Genomic DNA, 27,000 nt, shown 5'->3' with positions numbered 1-27,000 from the left:
TAATCCCAGATGACCAAAAATGGTGTGATCTGAAGCAAACATCTTTATTTTCCTGTGGCTCTGCTCAATCTGGGATAGGGAGATTACATTGCGGGCAAATTTGTTGAATTCTAATTTGTGGCATTTTTATAGACGAATTTGGCAACAAATATATGTGGGGTCGGGTAATTGTGATAATAAAGACGGGGGTTGGTCGGGGCGGGCGGGGGAGGCTGTGGGAGGTTTCCCCCTGCATATATTTGTGGCCAAATGTAAAAAAAGAAAATAAATCGACGGAATCGAATTTGACAATAAAACTCAACCAAATCACATAGATCTGCTCAAGATTGCAAGAATATTGGTTGCAATGAAAATGATGTAAAACCAGATGTGAAGTGTGATTTCTAATAGGTCCCCAATACTGAAGCAGAAGTGGCTCTTCCACATATTTCAGAGAAAAGCTCAGTTGGCATTAAAGTATCGATACACTGGATGATTGGTCAAGATGAGGATCCTAAGGATCATGAAGGTGTTGTCAAAACGATTGGCAAACATTCTAACAATAGGCCTAAGTGCAGAAAAGATCTGGTGAAAACAAATAGCACTAAAGAAGTATAGCTAAATCATCAGCCATGCCACAGGGACCATGCAATAAACGTACAAGATGCACACAAGGAATGCCCATAACTTGGCTGCCAAGAAAGAGCTTTTAGGGCAATGTTAAGAAATGTATGTAGATCGATTTATTTCCATGGAACAAACGTGCAGTGCACATGTGAATGGAGGTATATCACGAGCTGCCAATTTACTTTTACTTTACTTTAAATATTTGTATTGCGCAGGCTATAGACATGTAGGGTTAAGGGCGCAACAGACATAAAAACAAACAGGACACATTGGGCTAGAGCTATTAACCAGATTCTTAACTATTACAGTCAGCTTCAAGGAAACAGAAGAGTTTTCAATTTCCTCTTTAAAATATCTGTCAACTTTAGACACCTAAGTTCCAACGGTAGATCGTTCCATGCATTAGGGGCTGTATAATGAAAGGCTCCCTTTGAGGCCTGCATCTAGGGCTAATCAGTTGCTCCTGATTATTAGATCTCAATACACTCCTTAGGGTTTTTTCAGTTAAGCGATCCTGGAGGTAGGCCGGCATAACCCCTTGTCTACATTTATGTGTGAAAGTAAGCAGACGGAACCAGATCCATGACTCAACAGGGAGCTAGTGCAGAGCCCGTCAACTGAGACATGGTCTCTTATTCCAAGTACCATGACGACACGCCCTACCCCGTTCTGGATAACCTGTAGCCTATTGCAGTCTGTTTTTTTTTAAATGTATTTGTTTTAATTGCACAAAACAATGTTTACAAAAGAGATGAAGTGCAGCAGGCAAGGAGAAGAAAAGAAGAAAAAAATAAGAGGAAGAGAAGAAAAGAAGAAAATGCTCCGAAATGACGAAAGAATAAGAAAAGAGGAAACAAAACTTCAAACAGTCCTCCAGGAGAGATCAGTCAAAGACACTGGGTAGCCAATTGTTGATGTGGGTTCTCGAATGGTCTCCAAGGGCCCTCCAGGTTACTCATCTAAACCCAGTTGGCCAAAGAAGCCCACCACGGCTATCACCCAGCTGGTCTTTTCTCCACTCAGTAGACGCGCCCACCAGTCGTCCTCACTGTAAACGCAGATGTCCTTGAAGAAGTGGCCTAGCCAGATGAGTCTAATCTTCTCCAAGCCCATGCGTTCAAGTAGTAGGTGCCGTCTTGTCTCCACTTGGGTGAGGGAAGTACAGAATCTGCATTTGTTTGATACGGTTTTCCTTCTTAAGCCAGGATTTCATTTGTGTTTACCAGGTTCAATCTGATCCACAAGAAGGCTTGCCTAGTTCGTTGGTCAGGACATTTTACTAAATAGGGTATCACCTCATTTAGTTTTTTTGGGTTCCATGGAAGCTCTTCAAGCAGTTTGCACCAATTTGCTAGATCACCTGTCTTGATCCAGTCCATTTCCAATAGCTTTTCATTTATTTTTGTAGGATTGGATATCAATTCCTCTTCCGTGCCTCCGTTTTTTTCAAGCAACAGGCGGTTTCGAGACCTCCAGGTGAGTAACATCCCGTTTTGTTCTTTCTCGATTCCTTTTTTAATGATTTTCAGGATGGGTTTTGCAGATGGATCAATTACCTTTCTGAATAGCATCAAGGAGTTTCGTTCCATGAGGATTTTCGGTTGTATACGAATTGTTTGAATGTCAATTGTTTGAATAACAATTGACCTTCTGCACAATTGACCGAATTTAAACGGTCAATTAGGATATATATGCGGGGAGAACCCCCCCGCAGCCCCCCACCCAATCCAACCCCCACCCCAACCCCCTCCCAATCCCCTTATATTATTATTACACCAACCCAACCCATAATATATATTAAAATGACCATACGGTCAATTGTGCAGAAGGTCAATTAGGACCCCTATTATTCGAACAATTGTGTCATTCGAACAATTGTAAACAAACAATTCGGGTAATACCGGATTTTCATTGAGCTTAGACTTAATTCTCTCCTTATTGCAACCATGGGAGTCGATTTTAGTAAGTTTAAAACTTTCCGCCAAAAATGTCCTTCAGGTTTTAGCCATAGGTTTGATGGTAGTGCAGGCATTGCTTCTACGCCGTAAATTACTGACGGGAGGACTTTAGCCTTATAGAAATTCACAGTGGGGAGTGCTGAAAAATGGCCAAACCTTCGGTTGATTATTTTCGACTGGCTGATTAGGGGTTTGAGTTTGTCGTCCAGGTGTTCCTGCATCGGGAATTCAACCTTGCTATTGTTGAGTATGATTCCTAAGTATTTAAAGTTTGTGACTTTCTCCAGGCGTGTTCCATGTGCAATTAGCTTGATGTTCTTTTTGGTGTTTCCTCCTTTATCAAATGACATTACTTTTGTTTTTGATTTATTTAGTTCTAATTTGTTCTTTTCCAGAGTAGATTGTCCAACTGCCTCTGCAGGCCTACTTGCGTCTGATCTATTAAGATAATGTCATCTGCATAGATTACTCTCAGAATTTCCCCGTTTCTTAGCGAGGGAGGAAAGGTTCTAATCGAGGTATGGGTATCCATGAAGTCCATTGTGTATAGGATGTAGAGCGCCGGTGCCAGGGGGCAACCCTGTTTTACCCCCAGTCAGTAGGTATTTCTCTTGATAGGTCTCCCAATCTATTGAGTCTGACCCTTATTGAAGTTTGGGAGTACAACGTTTTTATTGGCCCCAAGATTGCATTTGGGAAAGTTCTATTTTCTAGCTTTTTCCAGAGAATTTCCCGATCTAATCGGTCGAAGGCTTGAACTAAGTCGATGAATATTAAATACAACCGTGGTTTTCCTTCTTTTACTTTTGCTTTCAACGTGCTCAGTAGCAGGATGTTGACTGTTGTGCCCAGACCTCTAATGAAGCCTGTTTGTAATGGGTCAAAATGTTCTGTCTGTTTTATCCATCCTTGTAGGTTTTCCAAAGCTGTTGAAGCGAATATTTTTCCTATTGTGTCAAGTAAAGCAATGGGTCGATACTGGCGTGGGTCAGCTTTGTCTCCAGTTTTAAAGATTATTACAATATGGGCCTTTCTCCAAGACGATGGAATGTCTCTGGCCCTTACTGCTTCCTCGAATATTGTACTTATGAAGGGTGCCCATGATTCTGGGTTCTGTTTCAGTTCGAGGTTCGTGATTCCGTCTGGGCCAGCGTTCCGCGAGTTGTTCAATTGTTTGATTTTTACCTCGATTTCCTCTTTAGCAAATGTCATCATCCAATTCCCCTCTTGTTTTGCGTTAGTGTTGGCATAGGAGAGTTCTGATTTATACAATTCCTTGTAGTGAGATGCCCACCTTTCCTCTCCGACACTGTTTTGCAACTTCTCACTGGTTTCTTCTCCAGTTGCTCGTATCAGTGTCCAAAAATCTTTTCCCACTCAGGACGCGGAGCATGTCTTCAGAGTCCTTTTGATATAAAGTATGCCTATGGTTTCTCAGCCATGCTCAGTCTGTTTTATTAATGCCCACAAGCAGGCTACTACAATAGTCCAAATTGGTCCCACAATTGTTTCTGCATTGGGTTTAGTGATGTAAGGTCAAAGATGAGAAAGAAGCTTAATGTAGTAGGCAGACGACGATACCAAGCTCCCAACATGAGCTTTCATGCTAAGATGTTGGTGAATTATAACCCCTAATGTCTTGACCTTCTTTTTGACTCGCCGATATGAAGGCTTTCCAAGTGGGGCCAAGTTTCTTGATCATATTAGGAGTGCCGACAATAAGCAGCTCGGTTTTCTGTCTGTTCAAGGCCAGATCATTTAATATCATCCAGTTCTCCATAATGGCACATATCTTATTTAACTGTGCTTCATCAGTATCATGAATCCCGGAAATTGGGATGACACATTGCGTGTCATCAGCATAGTTTGTGAACATCACCCCTTCTTGGACCAAGAGGGCAAAAAATGGAGCTGTAACGATATTATACACACATGGGAAGAGGCACGCACCCTCCAAGATGCCAAATTTCAAGGTTAAAGGAGGAGCTACTGCTTCCTCGAAGAAGACTCTACTCTCACGGTTACTAAGGAACGATGATGTCCACTGAGCTGCTGCCGGCAAGAAATGAGCAACGTCCCTCAACCTGGTGACCAAGATGGAGTCGTCCACCAGGTCGAAGGCCGCCAACAATTCGAGCAGCATCAGCATAGAAGCCTTATTCGTGTCCATCTGATCCAGGAGCCTGGCTTTGAGTTCAAGCAGCACAGTCTCTGTCCCAAATCCTTGTCTAAAGCCAGATTGGTGTTTATTAAAGATGGGATATTTGTTCAGGTGCTCTGCAATTTGAGTATACGCCATCCAGTCTAACATATTTTATAAGAATGGTGTATTAGTGATAGGCCTGTAGTTAAGTGCGGTGTCAACAGATAGCCCATGTTTTGTAAGGATCTGGGTTATTCATGCTTTCCTCAGGTCTTGGGGCACCGAGCCCTCCATGAAGGATATATTTACAAATTTACAAATTGCTTCTAATAGCTTGGGAGGACAAGTTTTGATAAGGACTGCCGAGCAAGGAATACCCATGCACTTAGTGGCCTTCAGCTGTTCCACTACAGTACCCAATTCAGTGACCATTATAGCAGAAAAGCTAAATTGGTGAATGGGGGGGTATGTAGCAAGAATCCCCTTTAAGCCTGTTGATATGATATGCCCCTCTTTCTTTTTAACAATATCAGCCATGACGTTATTCTGCTTGCCCTACATGGCAACCTGAATCGCAGAGCACCAATCAGCATTCTTCACTAACTGAGAGGAATCAGGAGAATGAGTGGTTTCTTGCTCCTCAAGAATCCTAAACAGCTCTTGAACATCTGACTGAGCGTTCTGTACTCTAGTATTAAAAGAGTTTTTTTTGGCTTCAACTATCGCTAACCTGTAGGCTTTGGCTGTTCCTTTATGGACTGCCTGTAATGGACATTTCAACATTTTCGTAGTAATCTGATCGAGCTCCCATTGACGATTTACAAGTCCAAATTAAAATCTTTAGCCGATGTGATGTGAAATGAGCATCTTTGATAATGTTGTTAGCCTCCAAATGCTGAATATACATACTTGAGATTTGTGCTGGCAGACCTCTTAACCCAGGATGCCGTACAACAATTTCAGTGCTTGGGATTTATCAGGTAGACACCACCGACCCACGGACTCAGCCTTTGGTTTATTAACCTGGAACCAAAACATCTGGGTGACACATTTCTCATGATAAACAGGCAACTAAATAGGGTCGCTTGCATTAGGACATTGGGACATTAGATCCACTGATGGTCACTTTAAATTGCATGCATGAAGGTTGGAGCTTCTCATGCATGCGATTCAATGTGACCTTTGGCTGGCATTGGTACGGAAACCTATCTATGCCACTGATGGTCAATTGCAATCACACGCATGAAGGTTTTGGTGCCTCATGCATATGATGGAAAGGGACCACTACTTGCATAGATAGAGCAACCTATGTATGCCACTAGTGGGCACTTTAAATCACATGCATGAAGGTTTAGGTGCTTCATTTATATGATTTAAAGTGACCATTACTGGCAGAGGTAGGTCAACCTATCTATGCCAGTGATGTTCACTTTAAATCACATACACGAAGCGTTAATGCGTATGAATTAAAGTGACCATCACTGGCATAGAAAGGTTATGGCAGCAGCTTCATACATGTGTTATTTAATTTGTTTTTATTGTGTTTTGGTTTAAGTTCAAATCTTTCACAAAGTCATATAAAAGAAAAAAAAACAATTAAAACATGAACATATCACTTATTCAATATCACAATGGATTTCTCTATTAAAAAAGAAAAAAAGGAAAGATTCGATAATGGGGAGAGACAACGTGCTAAAACATTTCATAAGTAAACTCATGAAGAGGCGGGACCAAAATAAAGAAAAGCAATGTTTTCAAGTGACCATTACTGGCATGGATAGCGTAACATATCTATGCCAGTAAGAGCCACTTTGAAACACATGCATGAAGCTGCTGCCACAACCTATCTATGCCAGCAGTCTCTGCAAGTGATTTACGGTGACCAACCATACAAAATGTATGGTGCTCACTGTAAATCCCTTGCTAGAAACAATACATGCATAACATACCATGGATTAATACAAAAATACATTTTAACACAACACAGACACTTACTCTAGATCTCCTGGGGCAGCAGCACACAGGACAAATGTAGGCACGTGGCACTGTGCACCCCAGAATGATTTGAATCCTTGGGGAGCACTAGTGCCGCATGTAGCGATGCTAACGTTGTTGCCATGACAACCCTGTTATTGGTGTCCTGCACCGCACACGTCGGCACGTCACTCACAGAGTTGTTTTTTTTTTAATGTCGTCAGGCCTGGCACTCAGTCAGTGCTGAATGAGTGCTAGCCCTGGTGAAAAAAAAAGAAATTCTGTTAGTGTTGCACCGCCCACAGGGATGGCATTCAGCCAGAGTGCCAGCCCTACCGGAGGCATGGGGGCACACCGGGCATAAGGGAGGATGTGGCAGGGGGACGGCCAACCCCCTGTCCCTTCCTGGCCCTGCCCCTATCCAACAGATCCGTTTTGAGTTTGTGGCGAAATCCGCCATAAATGAGTTCAGTTCTGATTTTCACCGTGAGAGTGCATCAGTGTCTGGAACCAAATCCAGCTAGGGAGTGGCTACCAGCGTCGGTTTCTGTGGAACATTGGTACCCATGGTAGGCTGCACTCCGGTTCCTGTAAGAGGGTAGGTCTCCCTATGATAGAGGAAAGATAGCAATGGCTTTTATTGGTAAGGCTTTTGTGGCTGATGCAGAGGGTTTTGGTAATAATTCTGTTTTCCACAAGGATTCTTTTCAGAGCAGATGAAATTGGATCCCAAGATTTTAGGGAAAAGAGGAGTCTGGCTCTGTTGTTCTAGAGAAGTTGCAACTGCCGAATGGATTTGTTTATAAGACATCTGTAGAGAATAATTCAATAGCCAAGTTTGGAAAGCACGAGGGCTTGGACAATGCTGGTTTTCAGTGCCATGGTTAAGTAAGAAGAGATATTCTTAATCATGTCGCTTGTAAATACAAATGCTACGATTTTAGGGAAAATCCATCATGACCAAATCCGGTTCATTAAAGCACATCACTCAAACGGAAACATACAGTAGTTGTTGCATGTAGTCCCCTCTTTGGGGGGACCTTCTGATCCAATCCTTCACATGGGTGCTGAGAATGCATTGAATCACATCACATGAACCTATATGTGCCCAGCACTGGAACATTTTGGCTTCAAAAATCCTTTTCTTGATATGGTGCAATTGTTGTACTATCTTCCTCATCTTGGACTCCACCGTCTACACTGTCTCTTGATTGCTTAAGTAACTGGCCTCCAATGCATCAGTCATCACAGCCAACCTTGAACACCTAAGTAATGTCTCTTGGACAACTGCTGCTTGGATCCCCTGTGTCCAAAGGATAATTAATAAAACGGAGGATCCTGTCACTTAAGAATCGAGACTTTCTTCCTTTCTCAGACCTGAGGCTTTTTGATTTTGGCTTTTGGTGTAAATTACTTTTCGTCTCACTTTCCGATTGTTTCACAACATACGCAACCTCAATATAACCAACTCATGGCTCTGAGAAACGTCTGTCAATTGGACTTGCCTTTTCCAGCCTGCAGGAACTCTTATCAGGGGAGAGTTTTGACATTTCCATTTGTATAATAGCCACCAAAACTATCTGGAACTCTTGAGCATATATTAAGGCCATGAAACATTCATAACCAGTCTTAATAATTCTCCTCAAAACAATTAACGTATCATGAACCACCTAAAGATGTGGTTGACCTGAAGGTCATCTCTTTCCTTCGCCTGATTTACCCTGTCTGTTCTAACAAAAAGCTACATATCGCTTTATAAACCTCCCTGCTTCCACGTTCATTTTACCATGTGTTATTTTACTCTATTGTTTGTTTCGCAAGTTTGTCCCATTTTTTTCACCCATTCTCCTCCAACTTAAACTTTCCTTCCTTCGTTTCCCCTTTTTCCTCTCCCCACACAGACTACGGTCTAGTTTAAAACCACGCGTCACAATTCGTTCGACCATGGACAAGGACTTGGCACTTTAAGAACACTACGGTCGGACTCGCTGTGTAAGATTGCCATTTGGCAGGAGTGTAGCAGTCCTGGCATTTTTGACTTCTATTAATTAATACAATGATGCAGGTAATTCCATCCCAGAAAGGGTGATATGCAAACCGGATCTTCCTTTCATAACCCCCATCCCAAACGCATGGTGTACACCTGTGCCCTGCTGAATAAGTATCCTGATCTGCAGCGCCTGCTTTTCAGTGGCACAGAGCAGGTAAAGATGTCATAGGTGCCAATTTCACAGCAGCTGTGACAGCGAAGTCACTTCAGCACAGAAACTGCATTTTAAGTCTGAACCTCTTTTTCAAAACCAAATTGTCATGAGGAATTGCTAAACTGGTGTCATACCTGAGTTTGGGGCAGGGTGGTAAGTAATTCACATAACTATAAGAAACCACATCAGATTGATATCATACATGTGTCAGCATTGTGAGCCCACACCATCAGTGGAAGGATTGGGTGTATCTGGTCAGACAGTGTAACGCTCACCTGACTCCCACGGAGACGCTGACCAGGTCTGGGCTGCTGCGGCCTCTTCTAAGGTGATGCGCAGGACTCGGAACAACGACTGGGCCGGACCCCCAAACCTCGCCTGTCTGATGTGTAGGAAGATCTTTCTGTAGATGGGGAAAAGGATTTTAATCACCTGCGGAGTGACGAGTCGAACCCCTCCTTTCCCCTTTTACTCTCTCTTCAAACCACCTCTGAACCTTCCCGTTAATTCTCACCTTAAGATTTGAAATGACGAGCTCTCCATCCTGCTTCTGGTGCAGGGGTGCGGTAGAATCCAATTACTTCACTGGTTATCGGACTGGCATTCAGGTCCAGTTGCTTCACTGGTTTTTTGGATGAACAAGGCGCTTTCGTAAGTATATGACTTATCAAGTTCAAGGGTTGTTCTCCCTTCCTGTTTGGCCTTTATTTTCAATGGACTGCTTTTAGTCTTTTAGCGCAGGTGCTGAGCGAAGATTCCACGTAGAGAAGACAATTCGCTGTGGATAATTCAGGTGAGCTTGTGTTGGGGTGGTTTTTCTAATGTCTGTATGTTCACCCACTAATGCGCGTGTTCTTTTTTCCCCATAGGGGTCGGGGCGCGGTACTGCCAAAAGGCGTGCCGACCCGAGATGAGGAAGGATTCTCCCCCACCAATCGCCAGGTAAGCCTTCGGGCAAATCAGTCTTTTCCCAATGTCTCCTCTGGCTCACCTTTTGTTCTTCTCTTTTCCTTCCTAGGTGCTAGAATGGAGCGGAACGTGCGGATGGTCGTAGGAGTACGGAATTCCTTGTGGACAGGTGAGTTGAGCGCAGCGCTGCAACGAGCAACGCGAGGAATCCTAAAATAATGTCTTTCCCTTTAGGATCGTCGGCGTGTTGGCTCCCGATCCCATGCAATAATATCCTTTATTCACCTTCTCTTCCTCTCTTCTTCCTTTTAGGTGTTCCAGAACTGAAGCGGGCGTGGCTGGAGTCAGGATGCTGGAGCAGACACGGTGAGCGTCCAGCTGCTAGGAGCAGAGCAACGCGAAGCATGAGCTGCTGTCTGGGCGTGGCTTAAATAGCCTCCAAAGAAGTCCCAGGTATGTATCCTTCCCCAACCAGGTATGTATCCTTCCCTGACCACGCCCGAGTGGCAAAAATAGTCCCACAGGTAAAGTAGTTCCTTTCAGGCCTCAAAGAGGTCTGGATCTGGCAGCATGGTCTGCATCAGGTAAGTCCACCAAAAGCACTCCCTTTATGAGCCTGGCGCCTATGGCGCCAGAACTGATGTCCAAAATGAGCCTGGCACCTACGGCGCCAGGACTGTGTCCAAAGGGCCCCTATTTGGGGTTGCTGGACCTTCCCTTGGGAACCTGATGTGTGCTTCCGGGGCTGCCGGTCTTGGACTGGCTCTCCGGGAGTATGCATCATGACAGCCAGCTTGGCCCTGCCATTTTCAGGACAGGAGACTGAATGCCCAACCCTCTCCTTGTGATTCTTTGTGAGATCTGGTAACAACTCTTCCCAGCAGGATGGCCTTGCAGGAGGAACTGTCCTGGGAAACAGGAATCAACGGGCATGCTTTGCTTCTCTTTATCCCTATCTTTCCTTCCTTTCCCCTCCACTTCCTTTAGCACAAAGAATTTTGGGTATGATGTCAGATGGCAAAGACCACTTGTTCCAAGGACAGGGATTGAACCCCTTAAAGCAGGTTTACTTTTGTCCTATTAACTGAGGGGTTTTACCTATAAAAGACAAAGGGCCTCATTACACGGAAGGCGGTGATCCAGGGTGCTATTAGCACCCTGGACCATGCCGGTAAATTAAGGGCACCGCCTTGGCGGAAAGGGGATTTACCGCCCCATTCCAAGGTTGGTGGGGCGGTAAATCCCCCTTCCGCCATTGCCCTTCCCCATTCTCATTTCTGCCCCATAGGGCTCTATGGGAATGGGGAAGGCGCTAATTACGGCACCGCAATTTTGCGGTGCCGTAATTAGCTCCGAGGTCCCTTAGCGGGTTGGTTTTTAACGCCTGCAAAAAGCAGGCGTTAAAGCACCAATCCGCTAAGGGACCTCGTAGTAAGGCGGTAATGGTTAACGGTCACCGTTACCATTAACGGTGGCCGTTAACCATTACCGCCTTCCGTGTAACGAGGCCCAAAGTCTCCTATTCCATCATTGATTGAATCTTGAAGAAACACCTTAAGAAGAATCCATTGGACGTCTGTTGGGAGGGATTGGAGTTGGGAGAGAGGAGTGTTTCCAAAGCCCTCCACCACTGAGTACCGAAGGCTCCCTACCCATCCCCAGTGCACATTGGAGGGGACATGCTGCTGGAGCGAGATCTGCATCTCTGCCAGTCACATTGCTGCCCAGGACCTCACCATGTTGAAGGCCTCCTGAAGGTGTGTGCCAGCCTCCCTGTGCTTGGGAGTCCTTGAACAAGGACTACGCTTGTGCCCTTTGATTCATTGATAGTCAAATGACCCTGGTGGCCTCACTGAATGGTGAGCTTAAAACACAGCAGCAAACCACTCCGACTTGAACTGCGCATCTAGTCATCAGCATCTTTGCCGTTGGACCGACTGTTGAACCAACCCTGGTGGCCCACACGATCCACACTTCTTTGAATGCTGCTTTTGGATATTTATTTTATTTTGGACTGTGATACTTTGCAGTTTGGGAGCCTACTGGATGACATTCATACCCCTTTAACACTATAGGCTTTTCTCAGCCCACGTTACCACAAAAGGCAAAGGAGGTATATCTAATAACTGTGCCTGTTTCACCTTTATGATTGGGAGCACCCTGTTTTGATGTAGTGTAAAGACTGAGTAGGCAGTTTAGCCACTACTCATCCTTGCACTCTCGTGGCGAAGAAGTCATTTTGTCACACTCACGCAGTACAAATGCTAAATGACAAATAACATAAAATCTTAGGGCACATAGGTGACAACTTTAGATTTTCGCTTTAGGTGCAGAAATTAGCCACACCAAGCAAAGCGAGAGAGCCATTCCCCAGTTTGAAACAACACATATTACAGCACAATTTGAAGCAGAACTTGGACCAAAAGATATTGGATAGCAGGTCTAAACATATACATTCTCAGACACAGTGGCCTATTCTACTAAGCTATCTTTGCAGCATTCTGCTTTAGGATTCCCTACTTTTTCTATGCCTGCAAACAGCATTGGCCTGTTCCCCTTAACCGCCAGTCAAGGCTGAGGTGATGATGAGGCAGGCTTCCCTCTTTGAAGTGAGCAGCACTTGCTAATTCTGCAAGATGCATGTTGAGAGGAGCAAGAAGTCCTGCATTGCCCCGTGATTTAGGAGAACATGGGTTGCACAATCTGCATAAGGCAAAATTACACTCCTCCTCCCATTAAAGAGGGATAGCTACAGGGTCGGACTGGGACAAGAAATAGGCCGGACACCCAAAGAAAAGTGGCCCACCCCGTGCTTCAAAAAAGTGGCCCACCCCTCCCCTCATGACCCTTGACCTCTGATGACATCACCAGAAGTGATGTCATTTGACCCCCCACCCCAAAGTGACATCCCAGGAATCGATGAAACACGACCTTTCACCCCTCGACAAACCAGGAATTGACATCAAGTAGCATTGTTCCTAAGTACACTGAGAAAAATATGGTTATGATTTCACTAATATGATATACATTTCATACAAGAATGGATCACCACATGTATCATTAATATCTGTGTGTATGGATCCATATTGTCAAATTACTTTGAATGTAAGCAGACGTCCAAGGCCAAATGATAATGTTATTGTATAGCACTTAAGCTCTTTTTTATAGAACAAATATGCATACAATATTAGCCAGCCTGTGTTGGTGCTCATTTATTGACCTAAGAAGGAGGAAAGGCTGAGATTGCCTTGCTGGGATTCCAACCTGCAGATCACACACACATTGCAGCAGCGAGTGCTCAATCTACTGAGCTATCATATCGGCTATAGTAAAATGAGCAATTATTCTGTAGTGGATACAATTAAACTGGTAACTGAGATTTAACAGCAGACCAGTTAAATTAATCTGCAGGTCTGGTGCAAAGTTGGCCGCATGTCAAGCCTGCATGCATCTACTTTCAGGCTTCAGAGGTTGGCAAAATAGGGAAATCAGCGCACTCACAGGACATCCCATACTCTGAGCGCTAATTATCTCATACATGCAAACAAACATCCTGAACAGCATGCCAGTGAGATGGGAAAGATAGACACATTACAACAAAACATTCACTGTGGCACAATGAAGTCAATGGCTACTTGATGTGCTATGGCCAAATATTTGTACACTGTACAGAAGCTTTTAGGCACAAGGATTTTGTCAAGTGACCGAGATGGAATGTCTTGTGATGATCGTAACAGAGACAACGGCAGAAAAAATTACTGCAATTTATGAAAGGCAAAATACATAGTCCGAAATGGATGCTTATTCTACTCTAAAGTTGGTTGTTTATCACTAATATCACTAATACATATTTATCACTAATACAACAGCACCGCAACTCCTGGGGAACCGTGCCCCCTGGAGTGGCGGCACGGTGATAGCCGCCGGCCCAACGGCAGCCCCGGACCCTCAAATTTGCATGCTGCAGCAGCATGTGAATGATGCATGCATCATAATTTATGATGCACACATCATGCATGCAAATAAATCATCAAAGCAAGGTGACACTTGTTACCTTGCTTTGATGAATTATGCCCTTGCAGGTATTTTTTTCAAAAATATATTTATTTTTTTCAAAATATTTTTTTTGTTCAAACCGGCCCAGGCATGGCCAGAAACCGGCCCCCACTTCCCAGAGACGATTTAGGCCCGCCCACGGGCCGAAAGGCCCGAGGGGCCAATCCAACCCTGGACAGCTACCACTCTGCCCCCATGTACTCGGAGCCTGAGTCAGGGCACACCATTTGCAAGGTCGCCTGAAACTGCTTGGTCCTGGGCGTAGTGATTTGCTCGTTAGATTAGTGTCATAATTCTATACTCAAACCACAGGCCTGTGGACTTGTCCCGTGGCATTTTCAATGAGCACCCTATTTTATTATTTATTCTATTTAATGCATTTAATTTAGTTTCATCCTTGCCGAAATGGGCCTATAGAGTGTTGTACAATTGTGAAAAACATACAATTTCTTTTCCCTCCAGCTTTAAAATACACATGAACAGAGCAGGACCTTAATTAAGCATTGGAGTCCGTGGAGGCGGGACTCAGGCCTGCTAGGTGTCCAGAAGCACAACATAATGGACATGAACGAAGTGAGGTCCATTGAGGAGGGCTTTGGGCACTTAATCAGCATAAATCCTGCCCCTGAGGTTGCTAAGGCACACTCATTGTAAAGGGGACAGCAAAACTTGAGAAATTGGCTCATGGTGCGCATAACCACACACTATTGAAGACTTGGAGGCGGGGTCTAGCGTGGCACCCTTGGAGGAAAGTAAGAGCTGTGTCCCAGTGCTGGCCATATGAGGAGCCACAGTAAAAGGTTTGGGCTCCAGAGGCCAGAGGAGGCCAGAGGAGAAGGCGAGTGCTGGCTGGCGAGGAAACCATTGAAGTACAGAATGGAACAGGTGGCGGGACTGCAGAACGGGACACCGTGGTGCATCGATGTCGAAAGGACCAAACTCTCTACATGCCTCTGCTGGACAGAAGGGAGAATTCTGATCAAATGCTGGTGGATTGTGCAGTGAATTTACTCAGCATTTACGTCCACCAATCAGAGAATTTCAAAAGGTGTGCTCATATAACAAAGGAGTGTATCATAGTTACTCTAAAAGTCATGCATAATGCTATGGATTGCTCTTGCATGGAAAAACACACAATAGACTCAGGTACCAGAAAATACATATTTGGGGTTCATGAAAAAACATTTATGAATGAGGAAGCAAATTCAAGGCTACAGGCAGAGGAGATCCAAACTGTGGATTAGCTATGGAGTGGTAGGTGAAAAAAGTATGCTTTTTTCAATTTAGGAATCTATGCCATCCACCCATTTTTGCTGTGCTCAGTCCTCACCCAGCAAATGCAATTTAGATACTAAAGAGCTGAGCTGGTGCAATGCAAATCAGTGTAGACTAAGCATCCTACATAAAGGACAATCAGTTGGTGGAAGCCAATAAAAGCGCAAAACATTTTCACATGTGTGGGCTCCCGCCACAAGTCAAGCAAAAGTTCAATGGCACAAAATTATTTTAGTGGACCCGATGAACAATGCATTATTGTGTTTTTAATATTGCACCAGCTCACCACCGCAGATGGATTAAGGCGTGTAAACATTGCCTGAGCTATGATGCATTAAATCCAAGCCAGGAACAGCATGACCTTCCTCTGCTTAGTATGAATTGACAGGACAATTATGTTATATAAGAAGAGTGATGTAATGAAGTAAAGAGTGGTGCGGAGCATGAGAAGGTGTGTCAGCGGGTGATAGATAGGTGGTGGTTGCTTCATTGTAAATGTATTTAAAGCTTGTGTGCGTGAGGGCCTCAAGATGTGATTGGGCTATCCTAGGTATACATAGGGCATTGTTGACCAAGGTCAACCCAATGGAGGCCATGTCTTTTAAAAGGTCTAGATAAATAGGCTGCACAAGGCCGAGGACAAATGTCCCTAGTGTTGCTTGTATGAAAAATAAATGAAGCATTTCAGGACAAGCATAGAGCAAGACATGGGTGTCTGCCTAGAATCTCGTTAATATCTCTCATCAGCTAACATCTTGCTATACAATTGAGGGCAACCAATTTGATGGAAATTGTAATTGTATGTCTAGAACTGATGTAACCTCTCTATGCAAAGGAAGTCTTGTTGAACATAAAAACGCTCACTTAGACAATCGCATTTAAAAACAAAGCACACTTCGCCGACCTGGCCAGCCGTCCCACTGATTGAGCATTCTTCCTTCTTCTGGGCCTACCAGGGAGCCGGCAGGTGAGAGCCGGCCCCCTCAAGGCCCTCACTAAGGCCCTCACTAAGGCCCCTGTCTGGTGCTGTCATAGCTAGAGGGAACCTCCCTCCATGCCGCCAATCATAACTTTCTCTGGCCCATGCTGCACAATGAACAATTTTACCATACCTCTGCATTTTGGGACCTTGGAAAATGTGCTACTACATTTCACCAGTAAGCTCGCCAAATCATCTGTTCTTGCACCACAACCCTCCATCTGGTTGCCTGCTGAATCCTGCCTCCCGTGCCCTACTGCCTGACTGCAACTTGTATCTTCTTCTCACTTTATATGTGTATCCGCTGTACATTTCACATGTATCCTGCTTTCTGCAGCCTGCTAGTGCCCAACCCATAATTCCTCTTCAAGAGTGCCTTCATTATCTTTACTGCAAAATTCAAATCTAGGTGTGCTTTTTAGTTTGCTGCATCCTCCATTGTGTGCTGTTTCTAGAGCTTTTCCCAACATTCGAATCTAGGTGTGCTTTTAAAATCGCTGCGTCCTCCATTTTATGCTGTTTCTAATATTTTTGGAAAATTCGAATCTAGGTATGCTTTTTTATTCTGTGCACTGTTTACCTTCCTTTGCACTCCTCCTCCTCTGTGCCTGCCTGGATGCTAGGCCACTTGATGAATTCATACCCCCACGGCACACCATCTCTCCTATCTATTCTAACTGCTATTCTGTCACCTATCCTACCTCTCTCACACAGTCTGTAAGAAAAAAGCTGAACAAAGCTCTCCTAGACTTTAATCCAGGCCTACTTATCGCGGACACTTAAGTCAATTGCACTTCCAGACAGACCATTACAGACATCCTCTTCACTGTTCCCTCTTCTGACCTTTGGACCCCCCTTCTGGTATCCACTCCTTCACCTTTATCCTGATCAACCATTAATGGTGGCACCAGGTGGGAAGTACTCCTTGCATACTTCTCATCCTCTAGGTGTATCATTAATGTCTATCACAATGGCACTATCATGGCTCAAGGTTCTCAACCTACTCTTCTCCTTCTCGACAGGTGCCTGCCTTGTCTCATAAACTTCTTCCTTTCTCCTGCCACCCCTGCCTCCTCTCCTCTCACTTCTCCACCACCACCAATGGAACTACCATGCCCCCGTACAACTCATCGGAAAACCTTCAAAGGTGGTAACCAGCTTCACTTAGCTACGCTACTCTGAATGCTCACTCTGCTGTCAAACACTCCTCTGACATCTTTCTCCTTCTCAAAGACTTTGACATGGACGTCCTCGCTCTTATCGATACATGGCTCAGTGCCAGCTCTATCACTGCTCTTGACATTCTCCTTCCTGAGGGTTACAAAATCCCCTCCAAACCCAGACCCAAAAGGCATGGAGGTGGAGTGGCCCTGATCTTCCCTGAGTGGGTCCCTGCTTCCATCATTCCTACTCGATCCTACTCGTCTTTTGAATGCTTCGTCTGTAGGCTTGGGTTCCTGCCTACTCTCTGTCTCACCTTTGCCACTATCTATAGGCCCCTTGGCCCTATTTCCCTCATCCTCTCTGAATGGGCCGACTTAACCTCATCCCTTTTAACCTCTTCTTCCAAACTCCTTCTCCTTGGTGACTTCAACATCCGCCACGACTCTCTTGAATCATCCACCTCTCAGTTCTGTGTCCTCTGGGACTCCCTCTCTCTTACTATTCTTCCTTCTGGCCCGACTCACACTGCCGGCCAGACTCTTGATGCCTTCATCTCTGCTGACCTCCCTATCTCTAATCCTGTCACCACTCCCCTCTCCTGGTCTGACCACTCTCTCCTTTCCTCCCACTTGGGGCCCCTGGGCCCTATTTACGAGCCTTCCCCTTCACTGTGTAGAGGAGGTCCCAGATATAACCTGCACCCCTGCCCCCCATTGCGAGTTGCCAGTAAGTTACTCGCCGTGGTATGTGACGTACGAGGAGTAGCTGGACCAACAAAGGGCTGCAATGGGCCGCTGCCCTGGGTACATTAGAAGATCAATACCTGTTGAAATGCCCATAACCAGGCAACCCTGGGCAGCACAGTACCCAATCAGACAACCGTACCTGCCATTGGTACGAAACAACAAGTATTTACAGACTGTCCACGAGGAAACCCTGAAGGCCTTAATGGAAGGCCAATGGAAACAGACTAAGGGCCTAGGTAGCCCCGAGAACAACCAGAAGTGGCTACTGAAAGCTATGCATGCCAGTACCCACAACTGCAAGGGTAATTGTAATAGACGAAGGGGAGAGACACTGTGAAAAACGTATGAGAATGGTGCCATAAGACAAGATGGAAGCAACTGCCTTATTGAACGTGTGTAAATAAGCTTGAAACGCAAGAAGCTAAGTAATCGAGACCGCCTGCAATGCTTAAGTAGAAGAATAGAGCGGCATGCGCCAACTATATATGTCTACCTCAATGCAGCACAAAGTACAAGTGCAACTCCATTTTGTAAAAGCAGAAGTACTCCCAGGCGGCCAAGGCCTGACTGGCCAGGTTTCATATCCAGGCCCAAGCCGAGGAAAGGAGCGGAATCGAAACCTAACAAAGGATGGCTTAAGCCTGGGGAATCGAGGTCAACCCGGGAGGGGAAGGCAGGCTCAACTAAAGAGAGTCGAAACTTCAGAGCAATGGCACCAAATGTGGCAATTCTGTACGTCAACATGTTTGAGGAAACAGTAGTGTATACTAACCGTAATCCATTCCAAGAGAACATCCTATGTTGGCTACGCTACATAGATGACGTTTTCGTCATTTGGAAAGGGAGTGAGGAGGAATCACAACGTTTCGTACAATGGCTGAACCAACAGAACAGATATTTAAAATGTACCAGTAATATCAGTAATGAACGGATACATTACCTAGATATCTGTGTCTATCATGATCAAGGGTCGCTGCTGGTTAAACCCTACACTAAGGAAACTGATAGAAATGCCTTATTGCATTATACCAGCCACCATGCACAACATGTGAAGAATAACTTGCCATTTGGGCAATTTCTCCGGTTGAAGAAAAACAGTAGCACCAATGCTTCCTATGAAAATGGGGCCAATGGTCTTATTGATAAATTGGTCCATAGAGGATATCCCACTTCTATAGTTAAAAACGCTGCCAAGAGAGCATTTAATAATAATCGAGAAGCTCTCTTAGATCAACAAATTTGTAGAGATGGAGAAACGAAAGAGACACCATTGGTTTTTGTGAACACATTCAGTAATCTCTCGTATAAGATCAAGAGTATTATTAACAGAAATTGGAAGAAAATCATGACTAAAGAAATTGCGAATCATATTGTAGCTTTCAAAAAGAGCACCACTGTACGCAATTTAGTCATGAGAAATGATGTAAAGAACAGGAAGAGAGTATGTGAACAGACTAACCACCTGTATTAGGACACCATCCCTGTGGCAATTGCACTATGTGTACACAAACTAAAAAAACTACGACTGTGGATTTGGGCTTTGGTAAAACGTGGAAAATTGCAGAGCATACAAATTGTGAAACAAGTAATGTTATTTACTTAATCAAATGTCCCTGTCAACTTATATACATAGGAAAAACAAACAGAAAATGTAAAACAAGGATGATCGAGCATAGAAGTTGCATTAGGAACAGTGTTGAACAAGCACCCGTGGTGAAACATTTTATGGAAAAGAAACATACTAGTTACGAATTTGAATGGGTGATCCTGAAACAAATCAAAGGGGAGACACAAGAATTGATTAACAAAAAGTTACTGCAATTAGAACAGAAATTGATCTTCCTGTCTAGAAGCCACATCCATTGTTTGAACGAAGGGGTAGAGTGGCACAATGCCTAGACAACTTATTTTGACTCGAACATCGATGTTGAAAATAGGACTGTGGATAAATGTAACCATATTATTGCCAAAGTACCCAACTAATTTCCAACCGACTACACATGGGTATTTTGGAGATGCCATTTCAGAGTGAGATCTGTATAAAGTAAGGATGTAGAATCCTATTGCCAGAGTACCCAACTAATTTCCAACTAACTACACATGGGTATATTGGAGATGCCATTTGAGAGTGAGATCTGTATAAAGTATGGATGTAGGATTCTAGAATACACTGATATGTCTATTAAGGTGGTTTAGAATATATGAATATGTTTGCCAATTGGCTGTGAGCTTCTATGTGAAATATCCTCGTGAAACTCTGTGAATACATGCCATGTCAGATCGAACTGTATATTTGAACAAATGATATATTGATGCGGGTATTTGGAAAAGTACGGGGTTATCCATTCCTCCCCTTTTCAGACTGCATTCACAGCGTGATAGAATTATTGCACTACTGCTATAATATGGATTGGATATAGTGAAGTATGGCAGTTATTGTTAAAATTCGAGTGCCCACATGTCAGTTGTTATCAGTATCTCATACAGGCATACACGAGGTGCTCCCCGCACTACATTACCCATAAGAAATGAGTAGTCCGGGTCCACACACGTGCGATGGCGTGATGGTGTCATCGCGTTACGTTGCGTATGTGCCGACGGGATGACGTCATCACGTCTCCCGCGAAAATGATCCCGGGATCCAAACACTAAAAACAGACCCATCTAGAGGCACATCGTGCTATAGGATTACCTCGAGACCGACCGAGTGAGTTGCTTTACATCATTACACATCCTCCTCATGATTGAAAGACTAGCGGTCTCCATGAGATATTTGTCATTTTACAGCTACTAAAGTAAAGAAGACAACCAATTTAGTGAGGTTCTGGATGGGAAGGGAGAACCGAGCCATTGGGCAGGATACATTGGAGATAACAACCGTCCTTTCAAGTACAGATACATAAGTAAGTGGATGTTTTTAATTAATTTTTTTAGCATTTTTCACTTAGTATGAAATAAGCGGACAAATTTCTGAGGGCTTTTTTGTTCCCATCTTTATATCTTTCAGGGAACAGATAGCCTTTTGGAAATTTTAATAATTTTGAGAGTTGATGGAATGACGATGTGGCCATCAGTCTATAACAACAGGGTAAGATCCATTTTTTAGGAAAACAAGATATGATAATACATTATATCAGGCCAATATGAGTCTAATGTCGACATGTGTTGTATACTAGATCAGAAGATAGAGGAGACAAGGCATCAAGTTCTAAAACAATTGGAATTTTGCCATCAAATTAACCATTCATGGTTATAAAAGACTCCAGCATAGTGAACCCTCGAGTCAGAGAGGTATCTAATTAACAACATACGTTCCACCTTTATGGGGATAAGGGTTACACAGCTAGTTTATTTATAGGACCAGAACTGTGATATGAGAGAGTAATATAGTGCCTCCTTTATTTTAACAGGGTACATCGTCTTTACGAGAAGACGGAGGTTTGATAATATGGTTTCATCTTCAATAGAATCGACACAAGATACTACACACCCCTGAAGAATGTCCTACATTGTTGTGTGAATGGGACAGAAACTTGTACAAGTTGGGAATCTGAAAAATCAAAATATGCAATAGCCATAATAACATCACAAGCTAAGGGAACTCAGTGTGACTAGACCACACGGGTTTGACCAGACATTGGGCCTCATTACACGGACGGCGGTAAGGGTTAACGGTCACCGTTAATGGCAACGGTGACCGTTAACCCTTACCGCCGTACTACGAGGTCCCTTTGCGGGTTGGAGGAATCAACGCCTGCTTCTTGCAGGCGTTAAGTACCAACCCGCTAAGGGACCTCGGAGCTAATTACGGCACCGCAATATTGCGGTGCCGTAATTAGCGCCTTCCCCATTCCCATAGAGCCCTATGGGGCAGGAATGGGAATGGGGAAGGGCAATGGCGGAAGGGGGATTTACCGCCCCTCCAACCTTGGAATGGGGCGGTAAATCCCCTTTCCGCCAAGGCGGTGCCGGTAATTTACCGGCATGGTCCAGGGTGCTAATAGCACCCTGGATTACCGCCTTCCGTGTAATGAGGCCCATTGAATTGAATCTTAGAATTGACTTAGGCTGTTTTCACTTGTGTGGGTTTTAGACCAGATTGATTATTTTATGTGATATGATAATTTTTAATGATGTTTTTGAGTAATGAACTTTGTTTAAACTAATAAAATTTGTATTTTTTGAGTATCATTGTGCTACTTGACTGCGAGACAGGATACCCATGTGGGTTTGGCACCTTTTAGTAATTTGAACTTCTTTTTGTAGATAACAGATATTGCTCCACGGAGTAAGAAGTTTGCAAATCCCCACCTGTGGCTTAGAGCCGTGTTGAGAATAGCAAGATAAGAGAGGCCCATGCTGATGGCCAAGCGAACACAGAATCAAATGCACGAAAAGACTGAGAATTGAAGCAGATTCACGGTGAACAAACACGTGACCAGACAGGCGCGAAGATGTACCACCGCCTGATGTCATCCAGAACCCGAGGATGCCATAACTTTTCCTGATAAGGGACTACAGATCCGAGGCCATACCCAGCCAACTAATTGACACATAACCCTAAAACACTGATTGATGGAAGGGAGGAAGGGTGAATCTTGGGACACTAGGCACCTGGGTGTCTATTCTGCATGCTGCTAATTAAAGTGGAGATTTATGTTTAGGGGTGTAACATGCCCAATCACAATGGACCATGTAATCTAGGGTCCTATAGAAACTGTAACCAATAGGACGTCGTATTTTCAGTGACGTCAATCACATGTGTTGTAGAGGGATGGGCGTAGACGCCCACCCGATAAGAGTTATCCAATCCGTATGCTTTATTTTCATATACAGATATAACCCTTATACTTAAGTTACCTTTCCCAACCAATTATATTGCATGATGATTTTTTTATAGAAGTGTACGTCAATGATGATGGAATTTGCCAATAAAAGAGGCTGTTTGACTGAAGTTCGGGGAAGTCGGGCGAGACAGATGTTTGCGATGCTGCTGATTTCCATAAGCTGATGTATGTATCATTAAACAGACTTTCCTTTGCCAATTTACTGAGTCCTGATTTTTGATTCTTGCCGGAGTATGTGAATCCTGCACTGTCCTTGCATGCTGCAGCTATCTCGTATTACAAGTTTTCGAGGGTGAGTGCTGACCAATGGACCTGTCAGTAATTATCTCTCCTCGTCAATGCTTGGTAGCGTGAGGATGGTTACGGCCAATCGATTATTGATAATCGATTAATATAGTTATAAGACACCTTTAATCCGACGGCACAAAGTAACTCTGGGCCTCCGGTTATATCACGAGTCCTTTCGCTATTCCGGCTGAGTAGGCTGAGACGCTTCCCGTGGACAATGATAGTGTAATTATTCCCAAAAAATCTCCAGTGTGTCTGAAGGAACCCGCCTTTCCAAGCATAACCCTTCTCATTCCCACGGGCAGCGGATCGGACGAAAACCATAAAAGCAGGAAGAGGAAGGGGAGGTGATCCTGAAGTTCCAGAGAGGAAAATAGTCGATTGGTGAGTGAAACAACAAAACTCGTTATCCTGGCAAAGGTCTTATAGGCCTTAGAGTAAGAAGGGAAAGGTAACGGTGGGTGGCGGGGAAAAATAATACAGCTAGAAGTAGAAAAGACTGTATATATTTAGAGGGTAAGGACCCGGACACCCGAGATTAAAAACTGTAAGGAATACGGGGGTGGCACCCGAGATTAAAAACTGTAAGAAATAAAACTGTAAGGAATACCGGGAGGGCACCCGATAGAAAAACTGTAAAATTCGCCTTGTTCCTGCGCCTTAAAGAGTGGTCAGAAGGAACCTGAACCCAGAGCCCACAGAGAGGGGGACGCTAGGCTACAATGACATTTAAAGACGTCATAAAGGGGTAGTTCAAATCCCATGACGGGGTAATAATTAGAAGGCAGGTATACGTTGACCAGCTGGTGTCCGTCTAGTCTGTCAAGCGTCTGTCCTATATGTTCTGTGTATGCTGAATGTGGAATTATTGTGATATTAAATGATGGTAATGCATTTTTGTTTTACGCGATTCTGTAACTGAGAGGGAATCGCCACTGAATTGATGTGTTTTGAGTAAAACTGTTGGTATAAACGTTTGCGGAAAATTGGATTAGAGCTTGCGTATGTGGTGCATGCTCATAATAGGGTAAAGTTGAAAACTGCACGAACATTGTTGGTGACAAAATTAAGAATGGAGGAAGTTACCCCACTTGCACACTTGTGCAAAGAATTGCCAAAACACGCTGCAAAGCTGAAGAAATATAGCCAGGAATTGGTTAAGGGCACCGCAAACAAAATGTTTATGCCGTGGCCCCAGAATGGGTCATTGTCTAAGGCTGTTTTATAGCACATGACCACGTTCCTACATGCCACATATAGCGGGAAAAAGCTCGAGAAACGCCTTGCCATTCTCGAGCTTCGGAAAATGTTTGAAGAAGTAAAGGAAGAAGAACCTCCCGCAGACTGGATATTAAATGTTTGTTCGGAGGCGGGTGAGATGCCTACCGTGCCACCTGCCCCGCCGGAACCAGTTGTTGAGGGAAGTAAGTCGGAAGGCCTTTACCAACTACGAGAACTTAAAGCAGCCACGGGTTATAGCAACCCTGCATATGAGTCACCTGTGTGTAGCAGTGACGAGACGATAGAGAAGGAACAGGAAATTGACTCGGCCTCCACAATCCCATGGGACAAAGAGAGGCGAGGTGAGGAAAGGTTGGAGGAAGAAAGGAGGGTGCATGAAAGGAAAGTGAAGAAGAGAGATGAGGAGGAAAGTAGAAGGGCAGAAGAACGTAGAAACGAATGGATGAGGGAAGTAGATAAGGCTAGAGAGGAGTCGAAGAAGCGAAGAGAAATGGATGAGGAAGCAGAGCGTAAACACAGGCAAAGGGCGCGAGATTTGGAATATTTGCAGCGGGACGTGAAAAAACCCAATCTGTCATGATCTCTGCTTCCAAAAGGTCAGGGTTTTCCCAACTCCCTTGGAAGCCGATCCATAACCCAGGTTCCGAGTGCCATCCAGTCCCAATTGGGACCTTTTGGACCCAGTCCTGGCGCCAGTGGCACCAGGCTCATAAATATGCCCAGTCCCAGCGCTGGAAGCGCCGGGCTCATAATGCTTGGGTGGACTTACCTGCAGCAGACCATGCTGCTTACTTGCCTGCCAGTTGAGCCTCTGATCCTCTTCTGTTTGGAACTACTTTTCCTGTTGGGTGGGGCTGGAGCCACTCCCTAGATTCAGAACACTGGAACTCTTCTGGAAGGCAGGAACTCTTTTCTTACCAGGAACTCTTTTCTTACTTAGGCGTGGCTGTGGAAGGAGGCACCTAAGCACTACAGGAGGCTATTTAAACCACACCCGGTGGATGAATCTTGCTTTGCGTTATTCTGCACCCTCTGCAGCAGTACGCTCATCGTGTCTTCTGCATCCGGTCCTGGGCCTAAGGAAAAAGGCTTACCATCCTGAATCCAGTCTTCAGCAACACCTATAAAGACAAGAAAGAACAGGTTAGCATTCCGGCATCTGAAAGGAAAAAGGCTTACCATCCTGAATCCAGTCTTCAGCAACACCTATAAAGACAAGAAAGAACAGGTTAGCATTCCGGCATCTGAAAGGCAAAGGCTTACCTACTCTTCGTGCGCTCCGGAGGTCTTCACACTGCATTCCGGCATCTGAAAGACAAAAGCTTACCAACTCTTCGCACGCTCCGGAGGCCGTCGGCGCTGCATCCCGCATCTGAAAGACAAAACAAGGTGCGTTTAAAGACATTGGGGAACTTTAATACTCACGTGCCATTACTCATTTCCACATCTAACCCAGTGGGTATCCCGGCACCCTGCAGCCGCTCCGAACTTGTACCTGCAAAATAAAAAGACAGTTAGAGCGCATCGTGAAGCTGGCAACAAGCGCTTACTTACGTGCTTCCAGGCGCTTCTATTCATCACACGGGCTCCATCTTCAACTCACTTCAGCCCGTCATCCGCCATCGCCGGAACCCTGCAAAACAAGAGACATCATTATTCAAGACTTTAAAGACATTTGAGTTACTCGAAACTTACCGTTCGTGCAGTAAACGACGGACAGCAGTCCTCTGAAGTCAAGAGGTCTGCGCTACCTATCCAGTGAAGGAACTGGTTACAGCACCCTGCCCCGAGGCAGATGGAGAGCTCGGCATTCACTTACCTAAGGTGAGAGCGTTAACCTGTGGGGGTCTACAGGAGAGGAGAAGAGGAAAGAGATAGGGACACCCCAATAACCCCAGTTCATTAACCCCGTATTTTCTATCTGCAGACATCTTACTCTGCACGTCAGGCATACAGGGCACAGAGGTCCAGCCCAAAGAGCCAACCGGGTGCTGCACATCACCTTTGAAGAAACGGTAGTCGCCCAGTCAAGACCGGCGCCTCTGCGAGAATCAGGTGAGCGTTACACAATCCTGTTGTAGACTGGGAAGACATAGAAGAGTTCTTCCCTGCAAACGATGCAGTACCAGGTACAAGCGGGACAGTTATTGCAGATGACTTCAACACCAGAAGCATCGGGGAAGCAATTGATAAAATATATGATGAGATGGGATTGGTACGAATTTCCCAAAAGGGAAGGGAAGATGAGCGCTTAGAGAGAACTCAGCTATATGACACTGAGGATGTCACCCGGAGTAGTGGGAGTAGGGGACGTTCCCTAGATAGACTAGAAGATAGGCAGAACGAAGATGATGCAAGAAGTTGTGCAAACTGGGAGTACTCAGAGTCAGATTCTGATGGAGAAGCGGAGGAAGTGGAGTATGATGAAGGGAACCGAGGCGAAAAGCGGCTCCCAGGGAACCGAGAGGGGCGATGGTCTGATGCTAGGGGGTCCATAAAAAGGACACCGAAGTCCGCTGGACAGTTCAGCCGACATGAAGAAACACCCCACGGTCAGAGGGGGGCGTCGGCACCTGCCTATACAGATAGGTTAAGGGCACTGCCAGGCA

This window comes from Ambystoma mexicanum, chromosome 8 (assembly GCF_040938575.1).
Source record: "Ambystoma mexicanum isolate Mex_15411 chromosome 8, UKY_AmexF1_1, whole genome shotgun sequence".
Taxonomy (NCBI): domain Eukaryota; kingdom Metazoa; phylum Chordata; class Amphibia; order Caudata; family Ambystomatidae; genus Ambystoma; species Ambystoma mexicanum.
Note: the sequence above shows the minus strand (reverse complement) of the source record.